A 21,232-nucleotide genomic window follows, 5' to 3' on the forward strand; every position below is an offset into this window, starting at 1 on the left:
TTTTACCCACAGTTCCCCTACTCACTCATATATTTGGTAACTATTTTTTGCTACTGTTACCACTACATAAATATTAAGTCTGTTATCATACCTGTCCTTTTCAACATACTTTAGTCTTGTAGTGAGATATTGTATCGTTCGGCAGCTGAATATTATTTGTACGATATTATATTATTATCACTGGCGTGGCAAGGCTGGGGCACGTGCTCCGCCATTTTTTTTTAATTTAATATAAAAAATATAATTTCTGTAATCCAGGAGTCCGCAGTTTTTAATTTAATCTCCTCTAATTTTGCCATGAAATTTTTGTAAAAATGTCTACAATTACGTAAAAATAGTTCCGGTTTCAGTACAGTTATAAATTAAATTTCAAGTTTAGGTTCTGGCCTCATTTAGGCTAAATTTCAAATCCATATTCTAATTTCATGCCCAATCTGCACTGCATTACACTGTGCACTAATATCAAGTCCAATTTTAAGTCTAGTTTCAATTCCAATTCCAACGACAATTTCAAATGCAAGTTGAATCCAAGCTAGAACCAGTACCGAAAAATACACTAGAAACTGGAGAAACTGGACAAACGGAATAGTAAAAGAGGAAAAACGCGTGAGAGTAAAGTAAGAAAAATTGATATGAAAAGAAAAATTGTAACAGAATAGGAGGGAAAACGCGGGACGTAAACAGTGAAGAAAAAGTTGAAAAGAAGAAAACGGAGAAAAAAGAAATGAGGTAAAAAAGAGGAGACTAGACAGAAAATGGAAAACGGAAGAGAAAAGAAGAAAAAAGAAAATAAGGGAAAACAATAGAGAAAACGATGAACATGAAAAGAAAATAAGCGCATACTGGACGGAAAAGGAGAAAAAACGGAACAAATAAAAAAGAAGAAAATTAGAGGGACAGAAAAGAAGGAAATTCGCGAGCAGGACATTTGAGCAACAAGAACAGTAAACGAGAAAAATGGAGAAAAAAGAATACGGAAAACAAATGAAATAGAACAAAAAACAGAACGGGACAGAAAAGGAGCATACCCAAGCAACAATGTGAGTTTTATTGTACTCTTCTGGCGGTCTTCATGACCAATGGTCTTAATTTCCATCATAAGAGTGTAATAAAACCCAAATTGTTACTTGGGTATGATAAGAGGAAGAAAAGAACCGATGAAAACAATAAATTATTAACGGGACAGAAAACAAAAGCTGATACTAAACGAGAAAAGAAAAAAAAACGAGAAAAGAGGAAAAACGGACCTGAAAATAAGAAAGAAACGAAGGAAAAAGACGAAAAACAGAAAAGAAGTAAACAAGAAGAGCAGAAAAAAGGGAAATAGCGAAAAGCAATGAAAATAACACAAGGAAAGCATAACCGAAAATAAAAGATCGTGCCAGAAAGGGTGGGAAAATGGGAAACGAAGAAAATGGCATATAGAAAGACTTGTTTTATAAGGCACAAAGTAAAAAGGCGAAAAAAGGGAAAAATAGTAGATAAAAATCGAAAACCGGAGAGCAAAGCGAGAAACGAGAAACAAAATATCGAGAGAGAGAGAGAGAGAGAGAGAGAGAGAGAGAGAGAGAGAGAGAGAGAGAGAGAGAGAGAGAGAGAGAGAGAGAGCAAAAATGAGGAGGCGGACAGAAAAAGATGGAGAACGGAAGAGACAAGAAGAAAAACGAGAGAAAAGCAAGAAAAACCATAAAGATAACGAAGAAAAGTAGGACAAACAGAATATAAAAGGAGAAAAACGGGATGACAAAGGAAAAATACGGCAGTAGGAAAATGGAGAAATGAGAAAACAGAAAGAATTTGTCATATACTGAAAGCAATTGTTAATAAAAATCTTGGTAGGTAAGTATTTAATGAGCCGTGTGCACAAGCTATCCAACTTCTAAGAAAAATGTAAATAGTGTAAAGCACACTTCAAAACTGCAAGTAATGAAGGGGCCATTCAGATACCACGTGGACACAAAAATGCCAATTTTCAACACCCCCCTCCCCCTCCGTGGACAAGCGTGGACATTGACTCAACCCCCATCAAACGACCTAAACGATAAATGGGAGACGTGAATAGTGAATGTTTCTTGGTTTGATTTTCCGTGAAAATATTCATACTGTACGACACCTCTTAGAGTGAGGTTAAATGTTACGGTATACTTTCGTTAGCTTTGTCATTTACAAAAGGATGCAAAGAGTTGTAATATAGTAATAAATTGCATTACTACAACATTTAGGCTGGACAATCAACATCTTTGATTACTAACGAAGGCTTAGTCCTTAGTACTAACGAAGGCTTAGGAATATGCAAAATTTGCGTTCGTTCTCGGTGCATATGTCTTTGTCTAAACGCTGAACAATGGTTTATACTGACATGTTTAATTAAATCTACAGCAACAAATGAAAGTTCTATTTATTTCAAAAAATCAGAGGGGTTGTGTACAAGACGCGACCGCATATATAGGTGACGCAGGACTACGTAAGTCTCTTTGTATAGTGATAGTAGCATGTATTCATGCTTGTAATCATTCGATTCTTCATGTATACATGCTATATGTAACATATATACATGCTACATGCGTTGTATGTAACATTTATCAAAGTAGTAACATTGCATACGTTCAATTCTCAAAAGATTGTGCATTTGAAAACAATTTAACAAAATCAAGAACACAAACTATTGCTTTCCTGCTACCTTACTGAAATTAAAGATTGTTTTTATTATCCATGGTTTCCCACGTTGAAGGGATTTTACAAATTCAATCCTATTTTATCAACAGCACATCTTTTCACTACACTTCTAATGAAACGGTAAGCATGCGTATTCATACAGAGTCATATTGTAACAAAATACTACAGCTGCAGCACATTTTTCCAACACAGATTTCAAAATCGCCTAGGTTTAATCGTCTCGCAGTTAAGAATTTGCGATCTATTGCGACAACGAACTTGTGTCATTTTTTCTGGCACACTTCCCTAACACAGACATCAAATTGGACTAGGTTCAATCGCGTTTGTAAGAAATCTGTTGGCACGAGGGGGCTTTGTCGCTCTCTCTGGCGTACTTCCCAAGCAAGGACATCAAAATGGTCTAGGCTGAACCGCGGTGTTAAGAAATCTTGTTGAAATAAGGAAGCTTTGTCACTTGTTTTGGCTTACTTCCCAAGCACAGATATCAAATTGGTATAGGTTTAGATCATCGTATAGAATCTTCCAACCAATCACGAAGCGAGAATTCTGGTAAAACATAGGTTCATTATTTTCAATTTTTCAATAGTTCAACATCAAGAATCCATACTTTTCTTAATTTGAGTCTTTTCTTAGAAGATTTTCCGATCGATTGGAGTAAGAATATTGAAAATCGATCGGAAAACCGCTGAGCTATTAGCGCTCAAAACCTTTCATTTTTCGTGACGCTCGCATTTTTCGATTTTTTGGAATGACACCCTATCTCAAAACTTGCCGTAAGACGTAGTCCTACGTCAAAAATGTTGCTTGTCCACGTGGACATTTCATATACCCCCTCCCCCTTCCGTGGACAAGCGTGGACATTCACGTGTCCCCCATCCCCCTCTAAGCTGTCCACGTGGTATATGGATGGCCCCACACAAAAATAACACAATCGTAGTCAAAATTACTAGACATGATCATGAAAGGTGGTAAAATTATCTGAGAACATATTACTTATACAAGAATCATGGTAAATTTGAATAGCTTTTTCATGGTACTTACAAAAAGCATGCTTTTTCTGCAAAATTGTGCGAGATACCATGGTTTTTGTTACAGAATAGTGATCTGCAGATTCTTTTCGTCATATGCAAAAGAGGTGTGAATATCAAGACGATTTTGTTTCTTATTGGTAGATAAGAATTAGTGAAACTTTATGCTTTTTTTGTTGTGAAAAGACCGAAATATCGAAATAAGTAATGGTTTCATCTAATTTTTTGTTGTAATTTACTGTCACGTTTTACGCGACCACTTTCCTCTTCTTCTATTGTAAATTGCATTATTTATTAAAATGCTCAATAAAATCTCAAAGCTCAATAAACAGGACAATAAGATAGACTCCTCTTCAAATTACCAGTTCGAAGCCCCAGGGTGTCGATTTCCTGGAAAAACCTGGAAAATCAGGGAATATCAGGGAATTCATTTTTGGATCAGGGAAATCAGGGAATATCAGGGAATTTCGAAATTCAATCAGGGAAATTTTGTTTACCCGGTAATGTTGTTGATCAACTTTGGAATCAAATCAATTTTCGTGTAAAATATACGCAGATTGATCGGTTGAATTAAAACTTGTTACATGTCTACTGGCGATACGATTATCTTTCAGTTTGCCGTAAATTTTTTATTTGTTTTGCGCCGTACAATTGTCAGACTTCACTCGCTGTAGTGCTCGAAATCGGCAATGGCAGGCCTCACGCACTTCACGGTGCAGACAACAAGAGCACAAAGCGGGATACATACTGTTATTTACACGCGATCTACAGCGTTTTCACCAATTGCAGAATTTTACACTCAGAAGCCCCAAGCATTGATCATCTTCCTTCAGTGTCCATGATTCAGGTCCGTTAAGGGTTACCGGGAGCCTTAACGTTCTGTAGAATTTGCGTTTATGCGAGTTGGCAACCTTCGGGACTGGTTCAGCTGGTTACGTAATACGCAGAAAGCTTACATGTTTCTCTGTTCTGACGTGATCCGCAGTGAGCATGCGACTCTTGGCCTGGTTCTTCTCATCTGTCATTTTCTGGTATTCGACATCAAACAAGCTGTTACACTCACCTTTATTCTGCGAGGCGCGTGACGTAACTAATTTGGAGTCATCGCGAATGAGGTGACAATTGTCGCCTAGGTGACACGGTTTGTCACTTAGGTGACACGGGGTTGTTACCTAGGTGACAGCACTCAATTCGCCATGGCGAGTAACGGCGAGTGACAATTGTCGTATTGAGTCACGTGACTCGCAGAATAAGGGTGATTGTCTTCCCCACGTCGTGCCTATCACTTCCCTCGTAGTTGTTGGCGCCATGGCGGATCCTCCATAGCCTACTTACGTTTTATTCCCTTTCGTCCTGCTGTTCTGCGATTCGTTGATCAAGCTTTCTGGTATACTCCACTGCAACGTCATATGCCGTAAACCGCTAGATGTTGAAATGCAACATCCTCTCAGTGCGAGCCTTCGCCGATTTCGATAACCTTGCGTGGATCTTACGACGAGATTGCGGTCAAAGCCGCTAAGAAAAGACTGTATATTGTGACTTCCAAAAAGTATTGACCGTTAAACACGATCGATCTGGGAGCTAGAGTCTTGAATTTTCAAGTCGTGCGCACCCCATAAATCCTTTCGAACCTGTCATAGAATTCGTCCCTAGCAAAGCAAAGCAAAGTCTTGAGCATTAACCGTCACTAGACATTATCCTTCTTTATCGACAGACTTCGCAGCCGGCTGTTAGAGTACAGGAAAATTACGGGGTCAGTGCAACGATCCTACTGATTCTGTCTAACAAAAACCGGCTAGCCGAGATTCGAACACAACTGGCTTGTTAGATCAGCATCGTACCTCGAAGCTAACTGGGCGGTTCAATTCGTCCCTAGTACCATCGAATTTGTGATTTGTTGGTGACTATACGTTGATTAAGCTGTAGTTGAAGAATTTGCCTTAGTTCTCAACACCCATATACGGTCATCGGACGGCCGGCCACCGGACTACCTTCGAGTCAATGTTGCTCTCAAGCCTCGATAGTTGCAATCCGAAATCATGACACACAGCTTTAGTCTTAACTTCGCATACTGTCCACCATTGAGGTTTGAAATATTTGCCATTTGGACATTTTCTAACAATACATCTAGCTAAAGTTTTGCCGTACCTTGAAGCCAGTAAAACGCACATTTTTGTACCAAAAATCTTTGGGGAATCATCTCCTTAACCCCATACTTTTTGCAGCAAAGATAACAAGCTGAAACTTCCAGGAAAGTTTTGTTTTAGTTTAACTGAAAACCCGCAGACATGTATCCACCTTCCAGCGGCAAAGTTACTAGTTTGAGCTGACTGAAAATGAGCAAGATTTGTTATGTTTACACGGCTGTAATTTTGTTGTATGTAACATCTAAGCTTTGTGCAAAAACAGGTCGATTAGATTATTTCTCAATCTTTGTTTCTTTGGATTCAAGTTGATACCTCAAACATAACTGTCCCTAGACTCGATAGAAGAGGGCGTTTTCGAAACGCTGGTAATGAATATGTTAAGACTCTTTGATATGTGTTCTTAAAACATGAAGAAATCTAGCTTTAGTTTTCAGCAGCTCGCATAAGCCATGCTAAAGCGTTAAAAACACCCAAATAAGCTTGATATTCGAGTTTTGAGGGTCAGGGAAAAATATTTGAAGCATCAGGGAAAATCAGGGAAAGTCAGGGAATTTTATTTTTGGATTTGAGTCGACACCCAGCCCACATATTTTGTAAAACTGTTCCAAATACCTTTGGCTCATTGGAAAACCTTCTCAAATGCAATTCCAAAGTACCATTGCTTTTATAAATTAATCCGGATAGCTTCCACCTGCTGTTATGTATTTTTGATTAGCTGAGTCATCAATCGCAAATTACGTAATACATACAAAGGTTAATTGGAATAAGGTACCGCCTCTAAACCAACAATCGTTCACACTACTAGTACTAGTCATGCTTCCTTATTGTTAATAAATCATTATTTCCAAATGATCCACACTGCACCGAAAAAATGCTTGTTGGACTCACGTAGTCAATCAGCCAAACTGAGGACACGCGTGACCAACGCGTGGCAAAAAAGGTCATTAACATCGACTACAAATTGCCAACGCAAGACGCAGAACAGATAGATAGATGCACGATGGCTTGCGTTATATGGAGATCACATAAAAATTGCTCTAATATGATTTTAAATTCAATTTCGTTTTTATTTAATAATTCTGATAGGTAAGTAATCAGTAATTCTGATTTTTGAATTTGGTGGTTGGTCTGCAGATGTACACAAACTACGTAAGGAATATTCTCTGCCAGAGTGACATAGGTAAATAAACCCTCACTCGCTTTGTTTACGTTCGCAGATAGACCTATTCTAAAATCTGCCTAGAATTCTGTAGGCATGTTAGTTACATCACTTAGCTGGATAAAATTTTTCTCGACAACTTTCAACCGGGAAAACCTTTACCTATCATCTACAATTCCGAAATGGCAAATTCAAGGCCACACACATATCTTAAAGCTAATTGTCAGTCCATGTGCTACAACTATGACGACTGAAAAAAAATAGCAATTCGGAACGAATCAGAATTTAATTTAGAATCAAAACAAAAACAAAACCCAACAAGCCATACGAATCAATCAAGTGGAGTTCTGGAGCAAAAAAAAAGACGGTTATCGAAATTAAAGTGTTCGCCGGCTTAGGATTTAATGAATCTCATCAGTTACAGTCCATCTCAATTCAGGCACAATCGCTAGCAGATTGCACCTGAATATGTTTCTACCCGTTTTTGTGCTCGTCATGGTCTGAGAACTACTTGGTATGTTCAGTCGTGTGCTTTGGTTCTACACATGTAGTCCAAGAACATTTTAGAGTGAATCCTCAAGTAGCCCGCCTCAGCACAGAAGTGTCACGCTCCACGGTAAGCTTCCGACTGTTACGCCACTGTCAGCAATGCATATATTTTTGCTTAATTTCAGAGAATGACTCAAGCAAAATCTTTCCTGCAAACAACATATGCAGCAGTAGTTTGATTTACGTTAATTTTGAAACCATATTGTCGGTCTTATCGCAAAAAGTCTTTATTGGATTTAAACTCCTATCTATCAGAAAAACTTCAACATCTGCACTTGAAATCGAAATGTAAGGCCCTACTTGCGTGGTCCTGTGGCCGGTCCAATGGCGGCATTTATTTAAATAAATTCATTTTCATTGTATTTGTCAGTGAGATATTGAATCTTAAATTTTACTAGTGCACTGATGCCTTCGGTGGAACTTCCTGTGTGCACCCATTCTCTAGATTTCGTTCTGTATTGCCAATCGAATTAAGGCTTATACAAATTTGGAAAAAAGTTTATGTCCTGGTCTTAAAATATTGCTCAAGGGGGGGGGCAAGAAAAAAATAATAACATCAAACCTTCAATAACTAAACAAAGGAGAAGAAACCAGTGTATATTTTTCCAGATTAATAAAAGTTCAATACAAAAAAGTTGTACAGTATTTAAATTTTAGTTCAAACCGAAACAACTTTCAAAATTTTTTGATCCAAGCACATAAAATAAGTATTCTGGCAGAGATGAATCAACTTGAAAATAGTGGAGTGCTACAGGATCACCTTAGAGAGCCAAAACGTATAACTTGACCTTCATTCGAATTTTGTTTTTTACTTGCATGTCACTCGGTTAGTTACCTTGTATTTTAGAATAATTCAAATCTCTGTCACTTATTAGTTCAGAACTCGATAACCACAAAATAGTATCGGAATCTAATCTTCTCGTCAAAATGGTAATTTGGGTCCCTAAAACCTGTTTTACTTGGAACGCATGTGCAATGCTACTAACATTTTTTAAGAAAAAAATTTCTGACACCATTCACGTGTGAAACCGCTTGTTTTTGGTCAACCTTTCAGTCATATGAATATCAGCCCATTTCTCAGGATCTCAACAATAACGTGTTTATCTTTGATATATTAAGGATGCAAACGGAACTATCAGAAGCGATTGTCATTGTTTGATTAGTAGCATTTGTCCAGTGCGGTGCTGCACTTCGGATGAAGTGCTGTTTTCCAAATATCAGGGCTTCTAACAGCCCTCTGTCGAAGAACCTTGATCTTTAATTGAAAAATGCCGGACATCGGCATAACAGGTGTTCCGAGTCTTTTTTTCTTTGCCACAGAATCGACATATATCACCTGGCATAAGCTACAGATGATAGCGGTTTGGACAATGTCCTGTTATAAGATCAGTATAAATGTTTAGATCTTTCTTCGAAAGCTCTAGGATTTTGCGAACTATTGAAATGTTTGGAGAGATAAACTGTTTCGACTGCCTAGCAATGAAAGTGTTATTCCAATTTAATTCCACCTTCGTAATTTCCATACTAAAGCTCAATAAAAAAGCAATATAACTTAACATGACTTGATTTGATGTAATGGTCGGGGCCACCGTTGATCCCAATGATAATCACAACATGACAATATCCAGAAAAGTTTCGAACAGTTCAGTGACATCCTTTCTGCATGCGTCCAATGCATGGAAAAAAATTTATCTTTAAGTTTTTCGTCCCATACATTAAAAATTAGGGTAGGTACATGGACACTACGGAATAAAACGATCAATTTGGAGCCCCGAAAGCACCGAAAGCTGATGTTCCGAAGTGTGTAATATGTTGTATTTCTATTTTAATCTTATCTACTACCTATGACAGTAAAATATAATCCCACAGCAATTCGGAATATCTTCGTCAAAAGTGGTGGCAAATTTCACTAATACATTGTTTAGTTGATTGATGCCTCAATCTAATTCGGTTCTTTTGAAGCAATTTGAATTAAAATGGAACAAAATTTAAAGTAAATGGGCCAAAAGTCTAATTCCAAGCACCCCAATTTTTGGCGTCGGAACTTAAAGGTTAAGCACAATAGTTGCCTGTGACCTGTAGCAGGAATCAGAAAGCACAGATGGTGTAGGATAGTTGATCGAGACTAACGGGTAAATTACTTCAACTTTGCACGAATTGTGTAATTTAGAGATGTAAACTTGTTGAATTGTAAAAATCTGCTCACCATTAAAGAATGTAACATTATTGCACTTTATTTTTTTGCCCCTTCAAATTTCGAAAATTTTTGAAGGGGGGGGGTGACATAAACTTTTTTTCAAATTTGTATAAGCCTAATTTAACAGCAATAAATTCCGGCATGCTGTTTAATCATGCATAAGTTTCCAGCGTACGCAATTGGTCGTAAAGACAACATATGCAGTAGTCATTTGGTGAGTTTCGACGGAAAAAAGCATTCCTACTGGTTCTGATGAATAAAAACATATTCTCAGGTTCCACTCTTCTTGTACTTTTTTTGGTGATACGGCGACGGTACAATGGGTAGTGGGTAAAAAACCATTTTCTGACGTAATATCCATTGATCGTGACGTAAGAAAATCCGTGAAGCTTTCATGTTTATTCTTTATCTGCAGACTAAATCGCTTACTACCGATAAGTGGTGATGGTGAAACAGAAAACTTCACAGTAAAAGTTTTACTACTTTAAATAAATCAAATCAGGTCATGGCCTTTGTTTCGGAGAAACATGTTGATCATATTTCTAAATCAATTTAATTTAAGCATGCAACTAGCATTTAGCATTTTTCACTTCAACAGTAGATGGAACCATCACCCATTTCATGCGTTGATAGCATGATTTTCCTCACTTTCAGGCTTTCCCTCTCTAACTGTAGTATATGTAGGTAGTATACTTATATTTTCCGTGTTGGGGACGAATGAGAAATGCGAAATGCGAAATATTTTTATTTCAATTTTTTCGTATGTTTTGATAGTTTCCAAAATGTTTTTTGCAGTTGCGATCGAACTTTAAAATCTTTTACTACTGTCAAACGAACATAGTTGTTCGCAGTTATAAAAAAAAAACGACTACAAAAGATGGAAGTTACAAAAAACCGAAGAAAAGGTCCCAAAACAGTCGCAAAAAAGTCGACAAAAACGGTATAAAACAAGAACAAAATACGACAGAGAGTTGACAAAAAGACGACGAATACGAAAAAGAGACAACAAAAAGATGGATATCGCTGTTGAAAATGTGATCCGTCGAGCGGGCAACGAGACGAGAAGAACGATCTTGAGCAAGAATAGCCAACTCCTAGCCTTCGCAGACGACCTCGACATCATTACTATTACCAAAGGTAATTTATGCCAGACTAAAAACGGAGGCTAGCAGAGGCTCCAGAGAAAACAATGTTTGCCTCCCCCGGACAGTGACTATTGACGGCGATGAACTGGAAGTGGTTGATGAGTTCGTATATTTGGGATCTCTGGTCACCGCCGAGCATACGCCGCCGCACAAAGCTGACGTAGGAATCACGAGCTACAGGCACTGCTTGTAGAGATTCAATCGTATACTTGGCGAAAGTTGGACCGGCCACGTCGCCAAGTTGCCGGACGACTGTGTGGTAAAATCCGTTCTCTTCAAGAACCCCTACCGGCACCAGGAATAGAGTGGCCCAACGTACCAGATGCCTTGAACAGGTTAAAGCCGACTTGCGTGTGTCGAGACGCGCAACGAATTGGGGACGAGTAGCCCAGAACCGATTACAAGTAATTACAAGGAGAGTAATTCTTGATACCCCCGATTATATCTACACCTGATTATAACTACTCCCGATTATTTCAGGTTTTTCCCGATTACGTTTGTTTTTTAAGTTAGGATTTATTTCTAACTAGCTGACCCGGCAAACTTCGTATTGCCACAAATTAAACTGTGTTGTAAATAAATCGTGAATGTCGGATGACCTTTCTCACAATCTTGAGTTTTGCAAGTTTCTGGGGAGTTCATGGGTGTTTTAATATACAAATTTTCCGCACAGTAAAGTAGAAAACAACTCCTCCCATTGCTTAGCCTGATAAAATAAAGCGGATAGCATTTAAATATTTGCCATCATTACAAACCATTTCGCCGAATAGCATTTTGCGGAACACCAATTCTCGGTTGACCATAACGCGGAATATAGAATTTCGCGAAAAACTTTTCGCGGGATGTACCATTTCACGGAAAATCTTTTTGTAGAAAGTACTATTTCGCAGAGGTGACCCAACTGAAGGAAAGTAATAGAGGTCAGTAGATCCAGGAAAATACATAAACCTAGATAGAGGTGATCTCTACGGGGGCTGTCTCCCCGCAGTGGCCGGCGAATCCGACGGCAAGTCGCCGGCAACACGCGTGACCTGTGGCCGTCTCGCGCTGAATTAACTAATATTACTATTGATAGTTATTGGTGGTCTTGTTATTGATAAATGCTTTATAAAAAAGTCTAAAATTTCTCGAGTTCGATTAGTTTTTGAGTTACGCAAAAATTTCTGTTTTATTTGTATGACAGTTCACAGGAGTGAGGAGTCTCAAACCATCATTAAAAAAATCCTGCCTCCAAAACCCCCCACATGCCAAATTTGGTTCCATTTGCTTGATTACTTTTCGAGTTAAGAGGAAATTTGTATTTCACTTGTATGGGAGCCCCCCCTCCTAAAAAAGGAGAGAGAACCGATGACAAAAGACCCCTCCCCCCACTAAGAGGGGGGGCTCCTATACAAATGAAACACGAATTTCTGCATAACTCGAGAATTAATCAAGCAAATGGAACAAAATTTTACATGTGGGTGTTTTATCAGGCAATTTTTTTTTCTATGGTGAATTGAAACCCCTCCCCTCTTTAGGAGGGGAATAATGACCTCTCCCTTTTAAGAGGGGGGGGGGGCTTCCATACACATGAAATACAAATTTCCTCATAACTCGAGAACTAATCAAGCAAATGGAACAAAATTTGACAAGTGGGTGTTTTTGAAGACAAGAATTTTTTCTATGGTGAATTGAAACCTCTCCCCACTTTAGGAGGGGGGGGGCTCCTATAGAAATGAAATACAAATTTCCTCATAACTCGAGAACTAATTAATCAAATGGAACCATATTTGGCATGTGGGTATTTTTGGAGGCATGAATTTTTTCTATGATGAACTAAGACCCCTCACCTTTTTAGGAGGGGGGGGGGCTCCCATACAAATGAAATACAAATTTCTTCATAACTCGAGAACTAATCAAGCAAATGCAACCAAATATGACATGTGGGTGTTTTTGGAGACAAGAATGTTTTCTATGGTGAATTGAAACCTCTACCCGCTTCAGGAGGGGGGGCTCCTATACAAATGAAATTGTATTGTATCGCGTTATAATTGTATCGCGTTATGGTCAACCGAGAATTGGTGTTCCGCAAAATGGTATTCGGCGAAATGGTTTGTAATGATGGCGAATAATTACATCCTATCCGCTTTATTTTATCAGGCTAAGCAGTGGGCGGAGTTGTTTTCTACTTTACTGTGAGGAAAATTTGTATATTAAAACATCCATCAACTTCCCAGACACTTGCAAAACTCAAGATTGTGACAAAGGTCATCCAAGATTCACGATTTATGCACAACACAGTTTAATTTGTGGCAATACGAAGTTTGTCGGGTCAGCTAGTTAGCTATAAAGCGTTATTTATGGAAAACAGTTTTTTGTCTCTAAATTATGCTGGTCAATTTTTACGTGTTCACAGTGTTTCAGAAAGTTATTTATCTAACTAAAATTCACTTTTTAATGGAACAACGCGCGATTTTCTAATTTTTCCGAGATATTGTGCTTTTTCGGTGAAAAATAGTACTTCTTTGAGCTCAAATAAGTTTCAAGGTGGCAAATAATGGTAGAACAACTCACACATAAAAGTACAACAAAAAACCTGTAAAAGCAAGTATCAGTTGTCTGTATCTGACTGTATCCTTCAAAGTTATTGATTATTGATATTGACAAAAATAGATTTTTAAGTATTTAAGTATATTTCGACAACCATTAGAGATAGATAGTTACTATATTCGACAAAGTTACTTATTTTAGTATGTTCTACAACTTTTATAAAGACATCGTATTGTTGGTACGCATATTAAACTTTTTTTAATCACAGTAATTGTTTATTTGAGCATCTTTTTAAAAGTTGAAAGACGAAAACACATGGATGAAAACCGACAAATTGGAGTCAATACAATTCTAGCCCTTCCCGATCAGGAGGAGCTAACAAAATTATAACAATTTATGTTAGCACTGGACTAGTTTGTTACCAACTTTTCTAACAACGGTTGTTATAAATTAGATAACTGTTAACATCCGCTGTTATAAATGAGCGACGTTTAGTGGTTAGAAAACAAAAATTCTAACTAAATTTATTCTAGTCAATATCTGTTTCTGAACAGGCCTTGATATAGTTTTATTTAAATTGTAACACATTTTGTTAAGAATTATTTTCCAAAATTTCCTGATATTTCAGAAATATGACAGCAAATAAAACTGTTTTAACAAATACAATAAATGTTATGCGATTTACGAGATGAACCAGCCCACGGCTGAAAATCTCGATAATAAAGAGAAAAAAAAAATATGCGACGAAATTCATTCACTATGGAATCATATTAATTAGACTATTTTTTTGTAAATAACGTATTTTTGTAAATAACGTATTTTGTTATAAGGGTGATATTTAGCATGTTTAGTGGCGAAACGGCGATGCTCTTACAATCAAGCACAACAAATGTGATAAAGAGTGATCACAGATTTAGGCGAAAAGAAGCTGAGTTCATCCGCATTAAAAGAAACTCTACTCAACGGAACTTATTAGATGAATTTTCCAGAAGTGGTGCGAAAACAAGCACAGGGTCGAAAATCTAGATCTTTTACCCTAGTATATTAGAAAACAGGTAGTACACATCAAAAATTTATTACATTATTTTTCCGCCAAATGAACAAACATACTAGCAAACCGGCAAATGAAACACACATGTCGGTTATATTTTTATTTAAACTAAAATTTGATTCAAAATTTAATTAAATTTCGCTTGTTTCTTGATTTTGAAACGAAAGTGTAACCCTGATAAAATCACGGATTTTTCCGGGACAGAGCCTGTCAACGCTGCCCCCCACGGACGGTAACCGTTGACGGCGACGAACTAGAAGTGTTCGTGAAGAAGATTGTTAGTTCATGTATTTCGAATCGCTGGTGATTGCGGTACATTCAAGCAGAAAATCGCATTTTCAACCATATCCCAAGTTATCAGAACATTCAAGAAGCCTCAAACTAGGAAGCGAAAGAATGGTAGAGGAAACGCGGTGGCGGTACCACAGACCCGAACAAAGCCACGATGGTATGCAACAAATTCAAGTGTCAACCCAACAATACGATTCAGAATTAGGTTGCAACAAAAAATTGTAGGAGAACTGGGGGTAAAATGAACACCCTTAGCAATTTCACCATTTGCTCCCAAATGCTGAACGTACTACATGAATTGAAAGTTGGATTCATATTCCACGTAGCAAAATATAAAAATGTTTGAAAAAGGACGATTTGTCATGAAAAATTGCTTATTTTCGAAAGCGTCACATTCGAGCCTGATTTTTTTCGTGTGGGTAAAATGAACATGTCATGGAAAACTAAAGTTAACATGCAGTTTGGATAAATTAAACATTATTTTACCTTATCAATGTTCTACATAAGCTGTAGATATTCAACAAGGCTGTTCGCATCTTCGCCACGTTCATACAATGCTTGACTTTCAACTCCCTGCATCGGTCATTTTCTGTCATTTTTCGAGCGACTCGATCATTTTTACTGATTGAATTGTAATTAGATCGTGGCTGCTGATAAAGGGAAAATAAAACATCTTTATACACACTGTTCATTTTGCCCCCATAGTGAAGTGTTCATTTTGCCTCCAAAACACCAATTGTTTTCAAGTGTTTATTATAAACAAACAGTTGATAAAAATATTTGGAATTTTCGACAGATCCGCAGGACAGTGATAAGCAAACAACACTAAATGATATCAATTTTAACTGCTGGTTGCGAAGTCTCGTATGAAAACAGAAGGTCAAATTTCGATAACGGAATTAGTACCCAGGCTTTGCTTTTTGCAGCAAAAAAGGCGAAAGCTTTCGTGCGTTTTATGTAAAAAAACAAAAATAATTAAGTTTGGAGTACACCGAACCAGAATAGCAATCGGAATATGATGGCCAGCACTCGCGCATTGAAGCTGTACAGGAAGTGGCTCCCAAACCTACATCAAGTCCGACACCAAACAAGTGTCGCTGACATGCCGGCAATCGCTGGTTCGTCAGACATTAGTGGCTGGTCTGCAACGTTTATGTGAGGATCTGCAAACAGTTGGCACAGCAACGTTCGCTTATCAGACGTAATGGAAATCATTTTCGGCATGCAGCATTTTGTTATCGAGGAGAGAAGTTGACACATCCATTTTTATTGCTTTCGTTTCGTTGAGCATGAAAATCTGCGAAAATTACTTTCGGCATTTGAAAATTTTAAACTGAAAACTGATTCAATTAAACCCTTTAAGTGCACAATACGGTAAGGACTCCAAGGATGGAAAAAGAATGATTTGATTATATACATATCTCTAGACCCACTAGCTCTGCCAATATTATTAAACCATGTTTCATTTTGCGTTTTATATCGTATGTTTAAGTGACGGTACTTAACCTTTTTGTCTCCGTTTCAGAGCGACCCTGGCCGCAGAGAGCACTAAAAAATTAATCAATCTGAAACACGATCACCATATCCGACACAAACATGCAAAGGAGGGCAAATAGCAAAGCCCAAATAGTTCGCAGCTGCATGCGACAATCAAAACAAGTCATCAAACCAAATCGCAACACAATGCATTTCCAAGTTTATTCGCTATGATGAATCCGTACTTCTGAGCCTGAGGTTGGTTCAACCAGTTCCGCAAGAATCGCTTATCTGCTGCCATGATTGAGTACGACATTTTTTATGACAAACCTGATAGAGCTGCAAGTTCTACATACAATCACCGAGCCGCCGCCGCCGCCGCCTCCGTTGGACAAGTGAACCAGAATAGTTGCTTCATCCGTTGCGGTAGATAGTCGCATATGGAGTTACTAGACTATATATAATAATAGCTATATGTGAGCTAAAGTATCTGCAACAAGACAGCTTTTACGAAAGATTATACGAACGGATGCATGGGGTGAGTGATTGGTTTTTTTTACGGCGCAAACTTAAACTCAAGCCTTTTTTTTCTTGAATTACCTAACCATTTTTTATGAGGCTTGATTTTCGTTATTTTTATTTCATTATTCTTAGGTACGAAATTAGTTCTAATATTATGATATAGGTACATAAATAGATATTATTGGAAGCGACAATAACAAGAATCAACGATATGTTGAACCTTGAAATATATTCTAAAACTATAGTAACTAATCATCGTAATGATGAAGAAAGTTAAAAAAATATTGACATTTCGTGGGCCATTTTAGGAGCAAGAACCTTATAAGAATGACATTATCCAAACAAACAAAAAATAGAGACTCTGCTGTGAGCTGCTAAGCCTGCACTGCGTCGACCTCCGGAAAATTAGCTCCTGTTGTGCCAGTCATCGCTCACCGGTAGCACCATATGAATAGCACGCGACTCTGGACAGGATAATAACCGCCCATTCCGGTATCTAGCCGATCACATTTCAATCGCAGTGGCTATCGTTTCGTCAGTGTAAATGTGTTGGTGGTTTCGAAACTATAACGCCCGTCACTCTCTTCGAACGGACAGCCGAGGGCGCGCAGCTCTCTCTCTCTCGTCCGGTTCGCGCGGTCGCATAAAAGCTCACCCGTTCTGCCAAAGTGGGGTACGGAACGGAACATGCTCTCTTGGGGGTGGTTGTGACCCGAGTTCTGGAATGCGATGTAAACAAATAATGTACACAAAATTACTGTCGTACGTTGGCCGAAGGAAAAGCTTGTTTGCCTATTCACGGTTCGATCGTTTTTTGTCCTATCGAGTCGGCAAAAAAAACAAGCTAGCGACCGATCGCAGTCGCCATCAAACATCATGAACAGGCCATTCTGTGCATTGTTCTTGACTTTGTGTGCGCGTTGGTTACTCACCGAAGTTCGCTCGCTCTCCTCAGTGCTGCTGCTACCATCCGATCTCTGCAGTGTCCGCACAGACATACCTATAGCCAAAGGAAAAACACAGCTCCTCGTACGCCACAGACCGCACGCCCCATCATGGAACCGCGATCACCACCCCAGTAATTGGTCAGCTAGAGAGGGTCTCATATAAAAGCAATGTAACGTCGTTCCAGCTCAATTAGTTTGTTTTTCAAATTCCGTTCAGAAGCACGCGTTTCTCGACATCTTCCTCCTCCACCGTTTTATCATCAGCATCCAATAGACGACGACGTCAACGATTGCTAGCGGGACGTTCAACGTGATTGGAGTGTTGTTGTGTATCCTGGCCATCACCTCGCTGTCGATTGTGTACTTCTAAAGTGTCGCTGCAAGTGTGCCAGTCGAAGAGCTACAGTGTGTAGTGTTGAAAAGTGTCGCAATATCCATACTTCTCTTTGTAACTGATCGAGAAAGGACGCGTTTTGTGAATAGAGTGGAAAATCATTAACTAAAGTGTTGACTGCACAAAGTCCAGTAGAACACGAGAAAAATTCTGTGGAAGAATCATACAATTGACTGGTGTACAGTGATCTGAACAGTAAAGGATTAACGCTAGCAACTTCCAAAGAAGTGAAGAAAAGTAAGTTAATTTGGTAAACTATACATGTGGCATGTGGGTAACAATACAAGCGGCGTGTTGAAAATCAATAGCTTTTATTGTGGCTTCCACTCCGTCGGCAGCAGTTGGCTAGCGGTTTTCATTGGTACCTCTTCAAGAAGACCTTGGAAACGAGAAGTGGTATCGAAGAGGGGCCTGTTGAAAATAAAAAAAATACGAATGAAACGACAGTCAAACAGAAACTTGACCGATTCTGTTCAGTATGGTTTCATAACTGAAATGCACGTTTATCTTGAAGAAAAAAATTAACAAAAATCAAGTTTAAACATTTAGCATAACCTGATATGTGATTCCTTCTAGCAAAATTTACCAGTGAAAAATTACACAACAGAAAAACTGTCACGTTCTTTTCAAGTAGCGGGTGCATCACGTACTTTTCGTGTCTATTCAATCATTAAGTACCAGTGCGGTACCCTTTCAGCATCAATAATTACCACACAATAAACCGTCAACTTAGAAGGGGCTTTCGCAGCGAGATCACGAATCGAGAACCTTCAGCGTGCAACTACCGTTCCTATACCCTATGCCCATCCAGTGTAGCAAAGGAACACAATCAGTGATCAATCAAAGATTAATTGCCATATTCACATCGTGATGAATTCGATCGCTTGCCGATGATCGGCAACTGCTGAAAGGGTGCCGTAATTATTGCACTTATATATTTGTCGTCGCTTCCGAAGCCTGGATGCAAATTGAATCGTTTTTTTTTATGAAGGCAATTTCCGGATTTGGTAAAACAATCACTATTACGGCACAGCTTTTACTCACGCCGAATGGGACAAACGACAGATCGACAGGAAGCTGCATTTACAGTCTCTGAAAGTACAACTTTTGGGATCCAAATTGAGGGAGAGAATTGAAAACCCTAAAAAATGGATGGTTCTGAATTTAGAAGAGATTAGATTGAAGAGACTAGATGATTTCTAGATAAATGTGAAAGAAATTAGAAAACTAAGAGCTTTTTTGCATAAGGGATCATTCAATAATGACGTCCATTGCTTATGGGGGGAGAGGGGGGTGTCAATTTTGTGACAGGTTGTGACAAAGCGGGGGAGGAGGGGGTCTAGGCAAATGTGGCATCCGTCGAAAAAAATTGCATTTTCAACAAAAGGCAGTAAAAATATTTTTTTTTGAAACGATAATTCTAAAATTAATGAAGGGACGGTAAGGGAAAGTAATGAAGAAGTATTTTTTGGGAATGGAGGGGAAAGAGTGGAAAGGAACGGGGGTGGGTAATAGGTAGCTACGCTTAACAAGTTGTCTTTGTGACTCCTACCTTTTGTCCAATGCTGGAAGGTGCATGGGTCGTACCAAACTATAATCTGAGATTATAACCGGATTTGAACCCACAACCAGGGTTGCCACATGCACAGATTATTCTGTGTTTAACAGATATTTGAAAGAAATCGCCTGTACAGAATCTGTATGCATAGAATACAGATTTTCGCCAAATTACACAGATTAAACAGATTTTTGAGCTTTTACATGAGAGTAAAAGAGACGGAAATAGTCAGCAAAATGACTCTCTATCTCTTTCACTCTCATTGTTTTGCATTGGACAGATTTTTGCACAGATATTTTTCCTCGCCGTACAGATTGTCAGATTTTTCCAACAAAAAATACAGAATTATATGTGACATCCCTGCCCACAACACCCGCCAGGGCATGTGGCTCGTTGATACCCGTGTACCTATGAACCACAGAGGCGTTGGACAAAAGGAGTCTGCACAAACCCCCTTATTAACCGTAGCGACATGGGTTGGGCTATTTTTAGACACAAATTGTGCCTCTTCCTCCACCTACTGTAGAGACCACCGATCGATAAGTTTTTATCTAACTCGTTTTTACTTTCAGGACGACGACACTATGCAGGTCCTTACGACTTGCAAGGTACTGCGTGTGACGTTATTCGTCCGTAAGCGTGTTAGTCCGCGTTTCTCAGCGCGGGTCTTCGGAAAAACTAAAAACACGAGTTTGGTCAATTTCATAGGAACGGAGCCTTTCTCCGAAGACCCGCGCTGAGAAACGCGGACTAACACGCTTACGGACGAACAACGTCACACGCAGTACCTTGCAAGTCGTAGTCACAGCCGTAGTTGACAGTCGTAGTCCACAGCCTCTTATCCAGCAACTCCTATACCTACCTTCTCGTGGTACCAGTAGGGCTAGGGATACGAGTAACCTTTGTGGGGATCGAGTAACCAACTCCGGTGGAAACTAAGGTTGTAAACCGCCACTTGTGCGAATGCTGATTGTAGCAACGAGAAATAGCCTTGTAAATCTTAAGCGGTACAAATTCCCATATTAGAGGCGGCTCTCGGTGGCTTGACGATCCCTCAACCATTCTACTACAGATTAGGAGCGGCTCTCGACAGCGTTTGATCCGGAGCAGGCGACTGAATTAAGAAACGTGTTGTCTCAGCACTACTTATTAGATGGCATCCCCATCATGAGACTCGGTAGCTTGGCCCTAGTAAAGCAACCTATCTGACTACGTAAAATCTAGAAAATTCGACTAGGAACATTCGGCATGGATAAATGAAATAAGAACAAGGAATGCATGCTTATTACTTGCAACTGCAGATCGCTGAATTTCGTGAAAGGCTGCTGAACAGGAATGAAAAATCAGTGATTTTGATCAAATCTGTGAGCTATCGCCACATGCACAGATACCTGTACAGTTCATGACAAACAGTGAATCTTTAGCTTTAATCACAAGATTTTGTTCTTTTACCAATGCTCAGTCCGTCACAGTGTTTGATTTTACCATGCTACTAGAAAACAGGTTACGCATGTTGTTTATATTGAGATTGACGCACTGCACACAACCGATCATCTGATTCAG

The 21,232-nt window shown here is 38.8% G+C and overlaps 1 protein-coding gene across 1 annotated transcript in view; it reads left to right on the forward strand.

The window, feature by feature from the left end:
* Positions 1 to 18,299: 18,299 nt before the first annotated feature.
* The window catches only part of LOC128745549 (linear gramicidin synthase subunit C), an 81,752-nt gene continuing 78,819 nt past the window's right edge, over positions 18,300 to 21,232 (forward strand). Inside the window, exon 1 of the mRNA XM_053842624.1 lies at positions 18,300 to 18,348. The gene's annotated coding sequence lies outside the window, so the exon portion shown is untranslated. The remainder of the gene's footprint in view (positions 18,349 to 21,232) is intronic.

This window comes from Sabethes cyaneus, chromosome 1, assembly GCF_943734655.1.
Source record: "Sabethes cyaneus chromosome 1, idSabCyanKW18_F2, whole genome shotgun sequence".
NCBI lineage: Eukaryota > Metazoa > Arthropoda > Insecta > Diptera > Culicidae > Sabethes > Sabethes cyaneus.